Below are 18,920 nucleotides of genomic sequence, written 5' to 3'. Positions count from 1 at the left end.
AACGGGAAGCCCAGCAGCCTGAGATGCTTCTTGCTGCACTACACCACCGGGAAACCAAGCAGACCCAGATGCCTCTTGCCCCTCTACACCAATGGGAAGCCTAACTGCCACAGATACTTCAGGCTGCACAACACCAACAGAAGACATAGCATCCCCAGAGGGCGCATCATGCACTACACCAACGGGAAGCCCAGCAGCCTGAGATGCTACTTGCTGCACTACACCACCGGGAAGCCTAACAGCCACAGATGCCTTTTGCTGCACTACACCAGCAGGAAGACGAAAAGCACCAGATGCCTCTTTGCGCACCACAGCAATGTGAAGCCTTTTGGGCGCAGGCTCCAGCCCACTTACCTCTTGCCGACGTAAAAAGAAAGGAAACCTTGCGGCCCTAGGCAGCAGCACAGATGCCTCTTGGCCCACTACCGGCATCACAATGTCCTCCTCTAACATAGGCCCTTCATCAGCACTAGAAGAAGATTCATCTTCCGATGATGATACCATGCGAAGAGAAAACTCACTGCCTGAATCTTCTGCCCCCACCTGGGAGTCCAAATCGGAGTCAGACTCTGAACCATGGTCAGAGGAAGACTCAAAAAGCAAACCAAGAACCTGCTGAGCAGTAATCCTGCGACTAGCCATTATCCTTCAAAAGCAAGAAGACTGCACACACAAGTGAACAACAACCTACACTTTGCAAAGTAAGAAGTAAACAAGGTAAGGCTTTCACAAACAGATAAATACAATCCAAAACTATTTCACTCTAACCAAATATAGCTACACTCACCAGCACCTACTCTGTTGAGACACAGCAAAAAGAAATGATATCCCACTAGAAAGAAAAAAAGAAATGACAGATTAGAAAACAAAGTACACATCAAGCACTAATACTGAAAACAAAAAAAACCAGAGCCACACAAAGTGGTAGAAGTACAACCTTTTTCAATAAGACAAACAACAAGGGAAAGTAGTACAAAATACATTCACTTACCAAGCACAAGCAACTACACAAGCTGCTAACAGACACGCAACCTACAACAATCCAAACAGCAAAAGCCTGAAACAAGACAAAAATAGAGAAGAAAAAAAAAATAACTACCACATTTCACAAACAATATAACAATTCAAAAAACAACACACAAACTTGCCCCCCAAATTTAAATTCGGCAAGATGGGCCACCAAATAGGGCTTAGACCAATTGGGATTAGATGAGGTTTAACATCAAGACACTGGTTAATTTTTTGAATTTTTTTTACTGCCAGACCCCTTTGGTGCCAGTCAGTCTTTTGCTCCTAACAGTACCCCCATCACACAGGGGCAGTAAGGACATTCATATACCTTTTGTACGTGTGACACATACAAAACATTTACACCGCCAGCGCCATTCAAGGGCCCATCACTTTCACACGCCCACATATCTGACACAGCAACTACAGAAAAAGATGGACTGCGTAGAGTGTCACTCAACTAGCAATGTGTGTAGTGACCAACAGAAAGTAACTACTCACACACCACCAGCCAAGCGCCACTCCACGCATACCGCCAGCCAAGCACCACTCAGTGCACAGACAGCAAAGTAGCACTCCACGCACACCACCAGCCAAGCGCCACTCCACCCACACCGCCAGCCAAGCAGCACTCCGTGCACAGACAGCAAATGACCACTGCACACACACCAGCCAAGCACCACTCCACACACACCGCCAGCCAAGCACACTGCGTGCATAGATAGCCAAGTACCCCTCCACGCACACTGCCAGCCAAACACCACTCAGCGCACACCGACAGCCAAGTACCACTCCACACACACCGCCAGCCAAGCACCACTCCACACACACCGCAAGCCAAGCGCCACTCACCGCCAGCCAAACACCGCTCCACGCACACCATCCAGCCAAGTACCACTCCACACACACCGCCAGCCAAACACCACTCCACACACACCACCAGCCAAACACCACTCCGTGCACAGACAACCAAGTACCACTCCACACACACCACCAGCCAAGCGCCACTCCACACACACCGCCAGCCAAGCAGCACTCCGTGCACAGACAGCAAAGTAGCACTCCTCGCACACCACCAGCCTTGCGCCACTCCACACACACCGTCAGCCAAGCACCACTCCGTGCACAGACAGCAAAGTATCACTCCACGCACACCACCAGCCAAGCGCCACTCCACACACACCGCCAGCCAAGCAGCACTCCATGCACAGACAGCAAATGACCACTCCACACACACACCACCAGCCAAGAGCCACTCCACACACACCGCCAGCCAAGCACCACTCCGTGCATAGATAGCCAAGTACCACTCCATGCACACCACCAGCCAAACACCACTCAGCGCACACCGACAGCCAAGTACCACTCCACACACACCGCCAGCCAAGCACCACTCCACGCACACCGCAAGCCAAGCGCCACTCCGTGCACAGACAGCCAAGTACCACTGCACGCACACCGCCAGCCAAGCACCACTCCACGCACACCGCAAGCCAAGCGCCACACACCACAGCCAAACACCACTCCGTGCACAGACAGCCAAGTACCACTCCACACACACTGCCAGCCAAGCACCACTCTGTGCATAGATAGCCAAGTACCCCTCCACGTACACCGCCAGCCAAAAACCACTCAGCGCACACCGACAGCCAAGTACCACTCCACACACACCGCCAGCCAAGCACCACTCCACGCACACAGCAAGCCAAGTGCCACTCACCACCAGCCAAACACCGCTCCACGCACACATCCAGCCAAGTACCACTCCACACACACCACCAGCCAAACATCACTCCGTGCACAGACAGCCAAGTACCACTGCACGCACATCCAGCCAAGCGCCACTCCACACGCACCGCCAGCCAAACCCCACTCCACGCACACTGCAAGCCAAGCGCCACTCCGCACACACCGCCAGCCAAGCACTACTCCTTGCCCAAGGGGTCGCTACCTAAAAACAAAATTTTAATTCCCTGGTGCTAGTGGGCATTTTCTGCCCCCCCCCTGGGTGCAAAACTGCCCCCAGGGTGGACAGAAAAACAAAAAAACCATCATGGCCACCTGGAAGCGACCCTTACCCAAGGGGTCACTTCCCAAAACAAACACATTGCCCCAACAAAAAATCCTAGTGCTAGTGGGAAATTTCTGCCCCCCCCTGGGGGCAAAACGGCCGAAAAACAGGCCGATTTGCCCCCAGGGGGGGCAGAAAATCGAAAATTATATTGTTGCCCACCTGGAAGCGACCCTTGCCCAAGGGGTCGCTTCCTAAAAGCTAAAAACAAAATCCCTGGTGCTAGTGGGCATTTTCTGTCCCCCCTGGGGGCAAAACGGCAAAAAAAACGGGCCGATTTGCCCCCAGGGGGGGACAGAAAAACGTAAACAAAAACAATCGCCGCCATCTTGGCTTTACAAAACAACCCTGGTGCTAGTGGGAAATTTCTGCCCCCCCTGGGGGCAAAACGGCCGAAAAAACGGGCCGATTTGCCCCCAGGGGGGGCAGAAAATCGAAAATTATATTGTTGCCCACCTGGAAGCGACCCTTGCCCAAGGGGTCGCTTCCGAAAAGCTAAATAAACAATCCCTGGTGCTAGTGGGGGCATTTCCGCCGCACAATCGCGACGCTGTGCGCGATCGTGAGGCAGAAATGCCCTGCAAAGAGACATCAGGGGAAAGGAAAATCTCTTTCCTCTCCCCTGATGCCTCTTCGCTGCCCCAAACCCCCGCCGGACACCAGAAACCCACCTTCTTCTCCAGCGCTCAGGAAGCAAATGGCTTCCCGAGCGCAGGGAATCCCTGATGATGTCAGCGCGCGCTGTGCGCGCTGACGTCATCAGGGATTCCCACGGGGGGGGGGGCGGGGGGTGCAGCGGAAGCTCTTCCGCTGCCGCCCCCAGCAGCACAACGAAGATCGCAGACCCTCGGGGGGAGCGCCAGCGCTTCTCCCGAGGGTGGGGCTGATGACGAGCTGGCCTTGTCATCCGCGCACGACAGGTAAGCGCCATGACGAGCCCAGCTCGTCATTAGCCTCGAAGGGGTTAAACAGCACACATAGAAGTTACACAATAGCATTTCAATATTGTTAATGTGCAGGAAGGGGGACCTTCCTATGCATGAACAATCTTCCCTTGCACGCAGACACCCTTGCACTACGGTGCAAGGGCACCTGTGTTGGCACAAGGCTGCTAAGTGTAGTGCTAGCGCCGGGGGAAACGCAGGGCTGCACCATAGTCTTGTAAATATGGTGCAGTCCTGTGTTTCTGAAGTGGCGGAATGAGGCATGAAGCCAGTAATGCTAACGCCACACTACACCACTTTCCTTACAAATATGCTCCTCAGTGTCTTTTCACAGATATTTTACCCTTTTCAGAGGTGTCAATCGGCAAATAGCTGTTTGTAAACTGAATAAAATACTCTGTTCACTCCGAGAAAAGTTCTGTAAAGAGAAATAGGTTCATCATTAAAGACATGGCCTTCTATTATAAAACTGAATCATTCACTCTATGTGGACTTGTTTGAGAAATAATTAGGTTTTCATAAAACTTTACCATACATAATATTTACCTTGATAAAACCTTGTACCCTTTACTTTGCTCAGAGATATCAGTAGAGACCTTGCTGTTGGTAAACCCATTTAACACCATGTTCTCACAGAGACACTGTCTTTATAGAGGGCTGAATTACTCACTTAAGCCTTTTAAACCCAGCATAATACAGTACAGAGCTATTAGTGGAGATGGAATGTTTTGATAGAAGGGAGACATTTACCTGATTAGAATTATATTACAAAAGTCTACTTTTACAATAAGCTTTACTATGCTCAATCTTTCCTATGTTAAAATGTGGGAGCAAAGCCCTATTGTATCTCTGAGATATTCTACATACACCCTTCACTCTGTTCAAAGATATCATTAGAGATCTTGCTGTTTGTAAGGCCATAATACATATCAAGTACTAGTTCATTAACTTCTTCTATACAGAACATTACTTCTCTGCCGTGGTGTTACTAGAGAGTTTGCTCTTAAAGAGTTTTATGAAATAGGATCATTGTTTTATCAAACTATACTGTACACAATGTATAGCATGTTAAAATGATCCAGTACAGGGCATAGTTTTTTTAATAATACTTCTACACAAATAGGCCATTCTACAAAGCATATGTTTATACCACATGCCATTAACCTCTTGGCTGTGGCTGTAATTCTGCCACAGCGCTAGGGGGGAGGGGGTGCCGCGCGGCGCCGCCATGCTCGCGATGGAACCACTCCATCACGAGCCGTGGTGGCGCTGTGTTTGTGACGGAATGGTTCCGTCACAGCCCTGCCCGCCTAATAGAACCTTCAGCGCAGGTGGGAAATCAGCGCCGCGCAGGCGCGGTGGCCGGGCCGTGACGGAACCATTCCGTCACCAGCACAGCACCACGTGGCTCATGACGGAATGGTTTTGTCACGAGCATGCAAGGTGTTAAAATGCAGTCATTACAACAACCGCATTGTTACAATGCATAAAATTAAAACGCAAGTCACTTTTACTATTCCAACTCCAGTCTGTGCAACAGTAGGGAAGGTGTTGGATTTTAAATCCAACACCTTCTGACCCCTACGTTCTAACGACTTGCATTGTAATGGTATAACAATGTGGTCACTGTAATGACCACTATGTAATGGCATACGATGTATCAAAATCAATGTTAACAATGTTTACTCTTCTACACAGGCTGTTTATTCTGCTCAGAGGAATCACTAGAGAGGGTGGTCTAAACACCCTATTCTTTCAAAGGAAAACCTCTTTATAGAGGCATGACTAGCTCAGTAAAGCCTTTGACACCCGGAGTTCATCTCGAAGAGATGTCTCACTAGCCAGGCCATGTTCTCATAAAATAGAAACATTTACCTTGTAAACAGTTATACAAAAAGGAGCCAGTCTTTCAGCAAACTGTACCATACAGAATCTGCAACTTATTAAAATGTGACAATACAAGGAACAATCTTTCTCTTGCTTATTCCACACAAACCCTTCAGTCTTTTTAAATGTGTCAATAAAAGGATGTTCTTAGTAAACTAAACCGTGCAAAAATCTGAGTTTTTAGTCATAACTGTGAGAAGCAGAAATGAATATCACATGTTATTTTTTTCTGTGCAGGTTTAAGAGATGCTTAAAGATGCCAACATAAGAGCAGAAAAATATTCACCCAGTCTTTGAAAAACAAAATATCATGCAAACTTTTTCTCTAGGTGAGAGTAGTAGGGAAAAAGATCTGTCAACAACATCTAAGAAAAAATCATATTTTGAAAAAAAAATACTACCAAAAGAGGAACAGAGCAACCAGACACTAAGAGAAATCCAAAGAACGTCAGCAGAAGTTCTTTGAAGAAGAGTACTGCCAAATATCATGAGGAGCATAAAGACAGTGAATAGTAGAAAAGCATTGCAAAAGCAGAAAGAGTTTGTTCAGTGTATAGTAGATATGGCCTCAGTGTTATAGCAAAAGCCATGTATTCTTATTTTGACAAGAATGTGATGTTTAGATAAACTGGTTAATTCACTTTAAAAAAATTTCACCAAAAGGTGCAAGTTAGTAAAACAACCCTTTGCACTATTTTTCATGGAGAGTTGGAATCACACTTCCAGTAGTGAGGCATTTTTGTAATGAGGGAAATTATTTACAGGAAAATTAGGTATTGTTTTCAGTTAACAGAGATGATTGTGCACATGAAATGAATGAAATGACATGAATGGAGGTACACGTACTGAAAAAAAAATGAGTGCCTTGAAATGTAGAAGGAGAAGTAACTAAGGAAGTATCAGGTCAACATCCTCAACAACCGGTTTTTGAATGGAAGTGTAGAGAAGTATGCAACATAAGGCAACAGTCTATGGACAAACTTAGACTCTTCTTAAAAAAGTACAGCAAAGGAACTGTGAAACTGAGAATCAAACATATGCAATGCCTTAATTTCTGTCAAGTTAGTAGACTGACAAACCTTTAAGGACATTCATTGGCTTGCGTACCGCATCAGATTTGATACAGTACTTTCCATCACATATGACAAATGCTGTCTGTGCACAATACTGAAATGTGCCATCTAGAAAAAGATTGCATTTTGTCAAAGGTCCAGCTCTACAGCTTCAAAAACTAAGGGGCAGATTTATGAGGCCCTTGCGCCACGTTTACGCCGCTGTTGCGTCACGCAAGGCGGTGTAAACGTGGCGCATCCCTACGAACGATTTACAACGTGACGCATCTAGGCAGATACGTCACGTTGTAAAGCCCTGCGCCGCTTGTGGGCGTTCCGGCGCAGGGTGGGCGTTCTGGGGCAGGTGCGCCTCGCAAAAGTGGCTGAGTGAAATCTATGAGATTTCACTCAGTCACTTTTTAGCCAATGCTGCGTCAAAAGCCTGCGCCTGCTTGAAGCAGGCGTAGGTCTTGACGCAGCATTGTTAAAATGGGGCACCCCCGAGCCTTGCTGGAGCTGCGTCGCGCTTGCGACGCAACTCCAGCAAAGCGCCACATTTCCGGCACAGATGCGTCACGCATCTGTGCCGTTTTTGCACCATGGTGCGCCGCATTATAAATGTGGCGCACCATGGCTGGCGGAGCTGTGGCGCACTGTGGCGCATGTTAACTGGTGCATCCCTGGGGATGCGCCAGTTAACATAAATCTGCCCCTAAATATTTTGTTATTAAAAGGCAGTCATTATGAAGGGAGTTCTGGTATAGATGATATTCAGATGACATACCTTGAGCCTGAAAGGCTAACTGAAGAGAATGAGATGACTGTGGAGACCAACATTGAAGTTGTTAATACAAATACAGTTTCAGAAATTCTAAAAAGGAAACTGATACATTTGCAACAACACCTCAAGAAACCCCTGACAAGGTATATGTTTGTTGTAGGTTAACCCACTACATATCACAAACCAAAGAAATTGATGATTATGAAAAACAGAAGAGAGTGACTAGTACAGTGGTTTAAAGTGGCTCTTTTCGTAATAGCTGAATATCAGTTTGACCTGTGTGTAAGCCAGATTGTCTATAAATATTGTATTGACAAACTGTATGATAATATAATGCCTGGAAGAGGTGTTCTTAATACATTGGAAGGCTTTTCCAATTCCTCCTGAGCTTCATGACCTCAATGTCTATATGACTATTCTTATTCAGACAGTGCATCATCCCAAGCAATTTCAAGAACAAAGACCAAATATTGGAAACAACCTATTTCTGAATTATTAAATGGTCTAAAAGGTAAAGTTGTGTATTTGCCTTTGAATATGAAGGAGAATATTAAAACTATAGATGAAGATCGAGAAGAAGAAGATCCAGTAGTGCTCTAGTAAAAAGAATTCCTACTAAAGATAACAAAAAATTGACAGGAACCCATTAGCATTGATAGGGTTAGGAAAGCTTTGCAATATCTTAAACTATAAAATGTGTTTTACAAAGATGATGATTGAGAGGGACGTTACCTGTGTCAGATAAGATTGTTCCACCTCAACTCCTTCTGATGAGCTAGAAAAAGGTGACTTATGTATAGCAGAAGAGATATAAAAGCATTCACCCTCTACATTCAAAAGACATGATAGGTGGTGCTTTAGAGTTGTACCAAATGAAGCAAGCAAAAGGAGAACAAGTTAGTGTATGGGAAAAGAGCTTAGCAGCACAGTGTTTTCCAATTTTGTTCCCAACATGAAAAGGTAATTATTCAGTACAGATTCCTACATCAGAATATAGAACCAATTAGATTATTTTCTGAAATCCCTGGTTTAGGCAAAATATTCCATACATTTCCATCTTTATCAGTGCTTATGCTGTAGGCCATGTTATGAGAACAGGGACATGATTTAATGAAATCTCTGCGAGAGATTTTGTGAAAAAAGTGCATGGTACAAATGAGGTTCTAGAGAGTAATCTGATGAAGAACATGGCTTCACAACGTGGTACTAATGAATAGTGATTCTGTCACCATGGTTATCTAAAGTGTATGTTATGCAATTTAGGTACACCTACCTGGTTTGTCAGAGTATGATTGGGATGTTATTTATGAGTTTCTCAGGAAAGCTAAAGCAAACATTGTGTATTCGTTTTTAAAAATTCCTGATGAATTCTGTTCCATTGATCCTGCAAATGTTTGTAGACACTTTAAGTCAGATTTAAAGTCATGCTCCTTTTTATCTATAACAAAAAGAATCCATCTTTGGGTCCACGCCATCCAAGGACTGGTAAGCTCTGGTTTGCCTCTTGGGGACTGGTTCTCCAACTCCCACAATGCACCTGATCAATCCAAGTAAAATCCAGGTGAGACTGTTCAGCTTTAGATATCCTTGACGTGGATGTTGCAGGTTGCTTTTTGCAGCATTTTCTATCTGTTGTTGCTCAGGGAGTCCACTCTTTACCTTTCAAGATAGGCAAAGTCCTTCTATTGTGGAGCCTTTAGAGTGCAGCAGGTGCAGTCCTTCTGGATGTGGTCCTCTCTTGTGCAGTCCAAGGCTCTATCAGGGCAGTCCTTCTTCTTCAGATGTTTTCAGATAGGGATCTGAGGTGTTCTTGCAGCTCTCCCATATTTATTCTCCATTCTAGGCTGGCAAGAAGGGGGCAACCAATGGATTTCAAGTTGCCAACCTCTGCCATGACAATGACAATTTCCTGGGAAGCGTGGCATATTTTTGTCCCAGAACCGGGAACCTGCATACTCCTGAGGCGGAAGCCGGGAGCATCCTGATCCTTGTTTTTAAAAATTACCTCACCTGTGTCACGCTGATTGTTCTTTGTACTTTTAAACTCACGCTGCTTCCTGGCAGCTCTTAGACCTTCTGTGTGCACTCGAGCGCTAAGCATGAGCGAATTTTGCGGATCTCGCGTTCGCGAATTTTGCGGATTTGCGGATTCGCAATCCGCAAAATCCGCGAATTCCCGCGAATTTGCGGATTTTTTTTTTTTTGTGTTCGCCCGTGTTTCTGCCAGTTCGCGAGGGTTTTGTACACTTTCGCAAATTGCGAACTTACCTGTCGGGTCGCAAGTTTCGCGAACTTGTTGTTTCTACGTGTCCAGCCTGTTTGGGACACTCTTCTTCATCACTGCCACTCTCTGTCACCACTGCCACTCTCTGACTACTCATGCCACCCTCTGGCCCACCCATGCCACCCTCTGTTTCATCACCACACCCTCTGGTTGTCCAGTGTACATTATTTTCGGCAAAGTAAAGCACACCTTCCCTGCCTCAAGTGACCTGAATTAATTTGGGGCTGATTAATGTGTCACAGAATATTTTTTTAGCTGGCACCTGCTTCCTTAGTGCGCCCTGATTAGTGATCTTTTGCACTTGCTAAGTGCTTTCATTGTTGCAAAATTAGTTACAACACCTGCCCTGCCCCAACTGACAATAATGAATTAGGGGCTGATTAATGGATTTTAACTTCCAGCCTGGCTCCTGCTTGTCTCCCTTAGCTGTAATTCAGGACCTTTGTGGCATATGTGTAACTATTCTGAGGTTCAGAGCAGGGTCACATAATAGTTTCAACTGGCAACTGAACTCTGGAGGGGCCCCTCAGGAAGCACTACAGGAAATGGCTACTAATGATGAGCCTGAACTTTTGAACCTGGTAAGTAGTTACTTTCAGTTTTGCTAAGATCGTATTTCTGCAATTTTGCACTTATTCGCGGGGCGCGAACTCACACGGACTCACGCGAACAGTGCGAGCAGTGCGAGCAAAATCCGCTGCTCGCGGATTTGCGGATTTTGCGGGAGATTCGCGAATCTCGCGGATTGCGGATTTCCCGAAAATCCGCAAAATCCGCGAGCGGAACGGATTTTCCGCCCATGCCTATCGAGCGCACCGCACAGCGGATTCTAGCGCTGTCAGCGGAGCCCAGGCACGAAAACGTTTCTTCGTCCGTTGGTCGCCATTGTCGGCGAGGCAACAGGCCACGCCCACTTCGAGGCCACGCCCCCCGCCCCACCAGTATAAAAGCACTGACTAAAAGTGCATTCACCGGAATCTGCATACTCCTGAGGCGGGAGCATCCTGATCCTTGTTTTTAAAAATTACCTCACCTGTGTCACGCTGATTGTTCTTTGTACTTTTAAACTCACGCTGCTTCCTGGCAGCTCTTAGACCTTCTGTGTGCACTCGAGCGCACCGCACAGCGGATTCTAGCGCTGTCAGCGGAGCCCAGGCACGAAAGCGTTTCTTGGTCGCCATTGTCGGTGAGGCAACAGGCCACGCCCACTTCGAGGCCACGCCCCCCGCCCCACCAGTATAAAAGCACTGACTAAAAGTGCATTCACCGGAACCTGCATACTCCTGAGGCGGAAGCCGGGAGCATCCCGATACTTGTTTTTAAAAATTACCTCACCTGTGTCACGCTGATTGTTCTTTGTACTTTTAAACCCACGCTGCTTCCTGGCAGCTCTTAGACCTTCTGTGTGCACTCGAGCGCACCGCACAGCGGATTCTAGCGCTGTCAGCGGAGCCCAGGCACGAAAACGTTTTTTGGTCGCCATTGTCGGCGAGGCAACAGGCCACACCCACTTCGAGGCCACGCCCCCCGCCCCACCAGTATAAAAGCACTGACTAAAAGTGCATTCACCGGAACCTGCATACTCCTGAGGCGGAAGCCGGGAGCATCCTGATCCTTGTTTTTAAGAATTACCTCACCTGTGTCACGCTGATTGTTCTTTGTACTTTTAAACTCATGCTGCTTCCTGGCAGCTCTTAGACCTTCTGTGTGCACTCGAGCGCACCGCACAGCGGATTCTAGCGCTGTCAGCGGAGCCCAGGCACGAAAACGTTTCTTGGTCGCCATTGTCGGCGAGGCAACAGGCCACGGCCACTTCGAGGCCACGCCCCCGCCCCACCAGTATAAAAGCACTGACTAAAAGTGCATTCACCGGAACCTGCATACTCCTGAGGAGGAAGCCGGGATCATCCTGATCTTTGTTTTTAAAAATTACCTCACCTGTGTCACGCTGATTGTTCTTTGTACTTTTAAACTCACGCTGCTTCCTGGCAGCTCTTAGACCTTCTGTGTGCACTCGAGCGCACCGCACAGCGGATTCTAGCGCTGTCAGCGGAGCCCAGGCACGAAAACATTTTTTGGTCGCCATTGTCGGCGAGGCAACAGGCCACGCCCACTTCGAGGCCACGCCCCCGCCCCACCAGTATAAAAGCACTGACTAAAAGTGCATTCACCGGAACCTGCATACTCCTGAGGCGGAAGCCGGGAGCATCCTGATCCTTGTTTTTAAAAATTACCTCACCTGTGTCACGCTGATTGTTCTTTGTACTTTTAAACTCACGCTGCTTCCTGGCAGCTCTTAGACCTTCTGTGTGCACTCGAGCGCACCGCACAGCGGATTCTAGCGCTGTCAGCGGAGCCCAGGCACGAAAACGTTTCTTGGTCGCCATTGTCGGCGAGGCAACAGGCCACGCCCACTTCAAGGCCACGCCCAGCGCCCCCTTTTAGGGGCTAGAAATTATGTGCATCCATCGTACGCGCAGCGGACGGGCGCAGCGGGCGCGCCGTTTGCGTGCCGAAGGCGCGCCTAAGGCAAGCCCGTCTTCGCCCGTCCTCGCCAAGACCTCGCCTCTTGCCAGACCCCCTGCTCAAAAAATACACGTATACGATAGCAACCTACTGTGGTCACTTAACCCTGGCCCCAGATGTAACAATCTTGTTGGATGTATTGGTCAAACCGCCCTTCAATGTAAAAGTTGCAATCTGACTATACCCGAGCCACGACCAATCAGCCACAAAACGACCAGGAGAAGCCAAGCTTCGCTTACCATCCTACAGCTTAACGTCAGATCCCTGGTTAAACACCATACGGAGGTAAGAACGCTGTTAATAGACGAAAACCCAGATATCTTGTTTCTGTGTGAAACCTGGATGAGAGATGACCTAACCAGCATCCCTAATTTAGCACTACCGGATGGGTTCTCCATGATCACCATCAATAGGGCCTCGAGAGGAGGGGGCATTGCCGCCATCTATAGATCGTCCTTCACATGCTCTTTCCTACCGGTCCGGAAAGCATTACGGGCAGTGAATGCGCACGCTTTACAATATCCACAAGCCCTCATTTCTCTCTTTCGGGCCTATTTATTTACAGACCACCGGGGCCTTCCGTGAAATTCAGAGAAGAGCTCATTGAGATAACCCATGCATTGATTACCAGCTCAGCTAACTTCACTATCCTAGGGGACCTAAATCTTCACCTTGACGACACCGATGATGTTAATATTAGCAACTTCTTAGCGGACTTAGCAGCTCTACAGCTGACCCCTCTCGTTCAAACCCCCACTCATACAGCGGGTCACCTACTTGACCCGGTGTTTACTAATATCCCTGAAGCTAGTGCAGACGACCCTAAACCTATGGCCTGGACCGACCACTCCCTGGTCAGGTTCTCGATCCCGAGTGTCTCCCCTCCCGTGATAAAAGCACCTACTTCATGCCTAAAATGGCCTTGGCATAAACTTCAACATCTTAACCTTACTGACAGCCTAGGTGAACTGAACTTGGAGGGTGTGAGCGACATTGGAACGTCGTATGCGACCTTCCAGGACTGGCTCACCAAGGGACTAGACGCTGTTATACCGGCCAAGTGGACCAAAGGCCGTAACTCCCCCTCCAACCCTTGGTACGATGAGAAGCTGAAAACACTGAGGAAAGCATGTAAGAAAGCAAAACGTCACTGGAGGAAAGAATACAAGCTGGAGGAAAAAAACGCATATCTGGCCTTGCTTAAAGCATACCACAAAGCCATACGCTTAGCTCGCGCAGCCTTCTTCGCGAATGAAATTAAAATAAGTCCCAACCCCATGAAAACCATTTTTAAAATAGTGCAAAAATTGCAACATGGAGATAAGCCGGCCTCTCACATCACTTCCACTCAGCAATGTGATGATCTAGCAACTTTCTTCACCGAAAAAGTGAAGAAGATCTACAACTCCTTCACTCACGACCTTCCAGAGGACATTAAATCTCCCTAAGTCATCTGTGAGAGTTACAGGCTCTCCTGCATTCCAGCCATTTCTCGCGAGGAATTAACTACAATATGTAGGAAGGTAAAATCTGGCGCACCTGCTGACCCCATGAAACCAGTTTACTTTCAAGGAGCCCTGGAATTCTTCCTTCCACCCCTGACCTCTCTTCTCAATCTCTCATTCGCCACGGCCACGGTACCCATCTGCTGGAAGCAGGCCTGGGTCACACCCATTATAAAGAAACCCACCTTAGACCCCTCGAAGCCGGAGAATTACCGGCCGGTTTCTTTGTTACCTTGGGTAGCGAAGCTAGCGGAGGCCCACGCGAACAAAGTGCTGAACGATCACATGGCAAAAAATAACATCCTGGATCCCTCCCAACACGGGTTCAGGCCGGGCCACAGCACGTAGTCCGCTCTCCTTACCACCACAGAACACCTGCGAGAAATTATGGACACCGGTAAAAGTGCCGCGCTGATTTTGCTCGATCTCAGCGCGGCCTTCGATACGGTCTCCCATGCTATTTTACTTAAACGATTGGAAAACATCGGGATCATAGACTCAGCTCTAGAGTGGTTCCGTTCGTTTCTCACGAACAGATCCTTCCAGGTATCGCCCCCCCTCCCGCCCCCCTTCATCTCTAAACCCCAAGAAATAGGACAAGGAGTTCCACAGGGCTCTGCCCTCAGTCCATCCCTTTTTAATTTATACATGCAACCCCTGGCGGAAGTCGCCAAAAAATGGGATCTTACAATGGTGTCGTACGCCGACGACACCCAGTTGGTCATCAGCCTCCATGAGGCTCCCTCCCCTGATGCCACTAGATTCAGGGATGGACTGACCGCTGTCGCCAATTGGATGACAGCGAACTGCCTCCAACTCAATGGTGGTAAAACGGAGGTGCTGCTCATGGGCAAAAACTCCAACAGCTGGAGCAACCTGTGGTGGCCCTGCTCACTGGGCCCAGCCCCTCCTCCTAAAAATCTGGCAAAAAACTTGGGAGTCTGGCTGGACTCTGCACTTAATTTTCAGGCTCACACAAAAAAAGTGGCCGCGACTTGTATTGGATTACTGAGAAGCCTTAATCCCATTTTAGGCTTCTTTGATTCCAAAACGAGGCAACTTATTGTTCAATCGACCATCCTGGCCAGGCTGGACTACACTAGTGTTCTGCTGTTAGGAGCCAACAAAGCGGAAATTAAGAAATTCCAACGGATTCAGAATTCCGCCGCCAGGGCTATAGTAGGCCTGCCGAGAAGGTGCTCCGCGAGAGCTATTATCCACAGAATGCACTGGCTGCCTGTGGAAGCCCATATCCAATTCAAGGCCCTCATCTTTGCCTTTAAGATTCTGCGAACTGAGGGACCTGAGCTCCTTCGCCCACTACTAACGCCCTATAACCCCCAACGAAACCTTCGCTCCAAAGGGCAACACTTAGTCCTGGTCCCCTACATGAAATATTGTCGTGTAGGAGGGCGCTCGTTCAGACTGTTAGGGGCTAAGTTATGGAACTCCCTCCCCCTCCATATTCGTAGCATGAACAACCTATTGGCTTTCCGCAAAGCGATTAAAACTCATCTTTTTCCCCCCCTGTAGATGTCCTCCTGCTTCTTTTCCCAGTTTGTTATGTTGGTTCTAGCGCCGGGACGCCCCGTTGCCAGGGCAGCTGTTGCGCTTTACAAAATGTTTAACATAACATAACAGAATGTGCATGTCAGCAAAATCAAAATGTAGAAAATGTTTCCTTGCAGGTCAGGTCTGGCCGACCCAAACCACAGGTGTAGCTAACTTTTCCCTACACTCCCATTCCCACCCCTTACTCAATCCTATTAGAGGGGCTCCCATCTGGCTGGTAATCAAGGAAATGGGGGCTGGCCTTGGTTCTGTCTTATCTGTACTCCTCCCTATGAAGGGAATGAAACAATGGTCCGAGACCAATTTAACATGAATTATATTCAATTATATGCACTATGTGTTGTGTGTGGAACTACAACACTGATATTTAATATCAAAGTGCACTAGCTCAAGCATGCACTCAATTATTATTCATGAATACATGTATAGAGAGACCACACAGTAAATAGTGCCAACACAATGCAGTTCACATAAAACCAAAGCATTTATTCAATTGGCTGGACAAAAAAATCTTTTTAATACATATAGGTTGCGCGCAAGAAAGGAAAGGATTGGGGGAGGGGTAGTGGTGGGTGGTGAAAGGGTAAATCACAGGAATAAGGAAAGATACAATTTAGATAAATTCAAAATTACTGGTAATCAAAACCAGACATGGTAGACCTGTCCAATGAAAAACATTCATTTACATATAATCTGTAAATATAGTATGCAATTAATGCATCTTCCAAAGGAGTGTCGGAAAAACAATAGGTACAGGTTTTGTCAAGTGGAGAGCGTCGACGTTTCGACTCGGCTGATGCAAGGAGGGAGATTAAAGCCTCAGCTGCGAGTCTTCTTCGGGACTGGATGTGGCAACCTACTCCTGGTGTAAAGCCTGGCTACACAGGTGTTCAGTCCTAATGATTAAATCAGTGGCCCAATTCACCAAGGGTCCAGTGTTCTGAGGTGCGCAGAAACTTCATGTTGCTCCTACTGGATCGGGCAAGAGCCCTTGCCCGATCCAGTAGGAGCAACATGGATTGTTGGAGGTTTTCCGATTTTAAGGAATCAATTACACGTTATTATTAACGGATGCTAACGCAGTACGGTGCATGAAGTTTCTGCGCACCTCAGAACACTGAAGCCTTGGTGATGTGAACTGCATTGTGTTGGCGCTATTTACTGTGTGGTCTCTCTATACATGTATTCATGAATAATAATTGAGTGCATGCTTGAGCTAGTTCACTGTGATATTAAATATCAGTGTTGTAGTGCCCCACACAACACATACTGTACATAATTGAATATAATTCATGTTAAATTGGTCACGGACCATTGCTTCATTGCTGTATTGCACCCAGGTCCGTCTTGACTTTTTGGGTTACCCCATTATCTATAATGGTGCTTCTCCCTATGAAGACCAGTTCATCTCCCCAGGCCCCTTCCTGTCCCTGGCGTATCCAGAACCCTAACCTCCCCTCACCAAATGGCTGCATTGTTTCAGCCCCAGGCCTCTTCACACCTAATCAGGGAGCAGCTTGACTCATGCTGTCAAAGGCTGGCCAATCAGACAATCAGCAATAGGACTGCTTTAGGTAATTTCAGGAAAGTAGGTTCTAAAAATATGTTCCTACAGTAGTTCTAATAAATCTGACTTTGACAGTTTTTTGGATTTAATGTAACTATTATTTTGATACTTTGAATTAAGTTGCAAGCTCACTCCTGTCAAAAGTTAGAATTTATTAAAGTTCAATAAAGCCTTTGCATATTAGCCTATGGAGCTAGCACCACTACAATGGGGAAAACAGCATTAGTTGTTTTTCCCTCACCAGGGCATACAAAACATCTTTAAAATGGCCCAGTTTTTTAATAACTAGGCATGCTACCCTTGGGGAACCTAGGGGAGACCTTAGGGAAGACTTATATGTACTAAAAAGTTTGTTTTAGACTTTGGAATTACTTTTACTTTCGAATTACTTTTAATTCCATTGTCAAATCTGGACAGAATTATGTTTTAAAACTAGTAACCACAACAAAGCACAAATAAGTGCATTAAGTCCACTGGGGGATCTCTAAACCTACAAGCCCTAACATATACTAGGGACTTACAGGTAGGTTGTCTAAACAAATTATAATTACATCAATTACCTTAAATCTTTTAAACAGAGCACTGGCCCTGGGCCTGCGAAGAAGAGCCCATGACACATTCAGAGTCAGTAACCATCATTATCAGTTGCAAAATGGAGGTTGATTCAGGGCAAACAGGATGACTTTCCTACAATTATGTAGTCAATTTTCAAAATACGGTCTTGCTTGCTGTCCGCAAGAATGAAATAGGAAGTTCTGCTCCCTAGGACTGCAAGCAGGAGATTGCGTGCCTTACTCCTGTGAGCCTCTCTTAAGAGTTATTGATTATAATAAAATGTTGCGACAGCAGTAGATTACCTTATTCAGATAGGCAGATTTTTTGTCTGCCACCCTAGCCTACACCTAGGAATATTAATATAATTTAGATAGAGAATGGGGGTTAGGAGCACGCTGCCTCACAGTCCCAGCAAAGTTCGCCCCTTTGCATCCTGGTAAATGCAGTACACAGTTCAAACTTACTTCAAAATTAGCTGGAGTTTTTCACCAAAGTTGGTGCAGACATTGTTGTATATCGCTGTACACTTGTTTCTGGGTTGAGCCCGTCATCAGTAGAGAGCAGCAGTATTAGAGAGCAAAGAAAAATCATCTGGAGTTGCTGGAAATGCTGCCAAGTTCCTCTCAAGTCACAGTACCACTCAGAGGCACACAGGTGCATCTCCAAAGCTCGTCAGCTTGCTGGCTCAGGGGAGCCTTTGAAACAGAATGGAGGTTGGGAGCACACTGCCTCCCAGTCCCAGGACAGTTCGCCCCTTTGCATCCTGGTTAATGCAGTACACAGTTCAAACTTACTTCAAAATTAGCTGGAGTTTTTCACCAAATTTGGTGCAGACATTGCTGTATATCTCTAGACATGTGTTTTTGGGTTGAGCTCATCATCAGTAGAAAGTAGCAGTATTAGAGAGCAAAGAAAAAACTTCTGAGATTGATGGAAATGCTGCCAAGTTCCTCTCGGGTCACAGTACCACACACAGACACTCAGGTGCATCTCCAAAGCTCGTCAGCTTACTGGCTCAAGGGAGCCTTTGAAACAGAATGGGGGTTGGGAGCACACTGCCTCCCTGTCCCAAGACAGTTCGCCCCTTTGCATCCTGGTTAATGCAGTACACAGTTCCAACTTACTTCAAAATTAGCTGGAGTTTTTCATCAAAGTTGGTGCAGACATT

Source organism: Lissotriton vulgaris, chromosome 2_1 (genome assembly GCF_964263255.1).
Source record: "Lissotriton vulgaris chromosome 2_1, aLisVul1.2, whole genome shotgun sequence".
In the NCBI taxonomy this organism is placed as follows: Eukaryota; Metazoa; Chordata; class Amphibia; order Caudata; family Salamandridae; genus Lissotriton; species Lissotriton vulgaris.
This window is presented reverse-complemented; position numbering follows the sequence as displayed.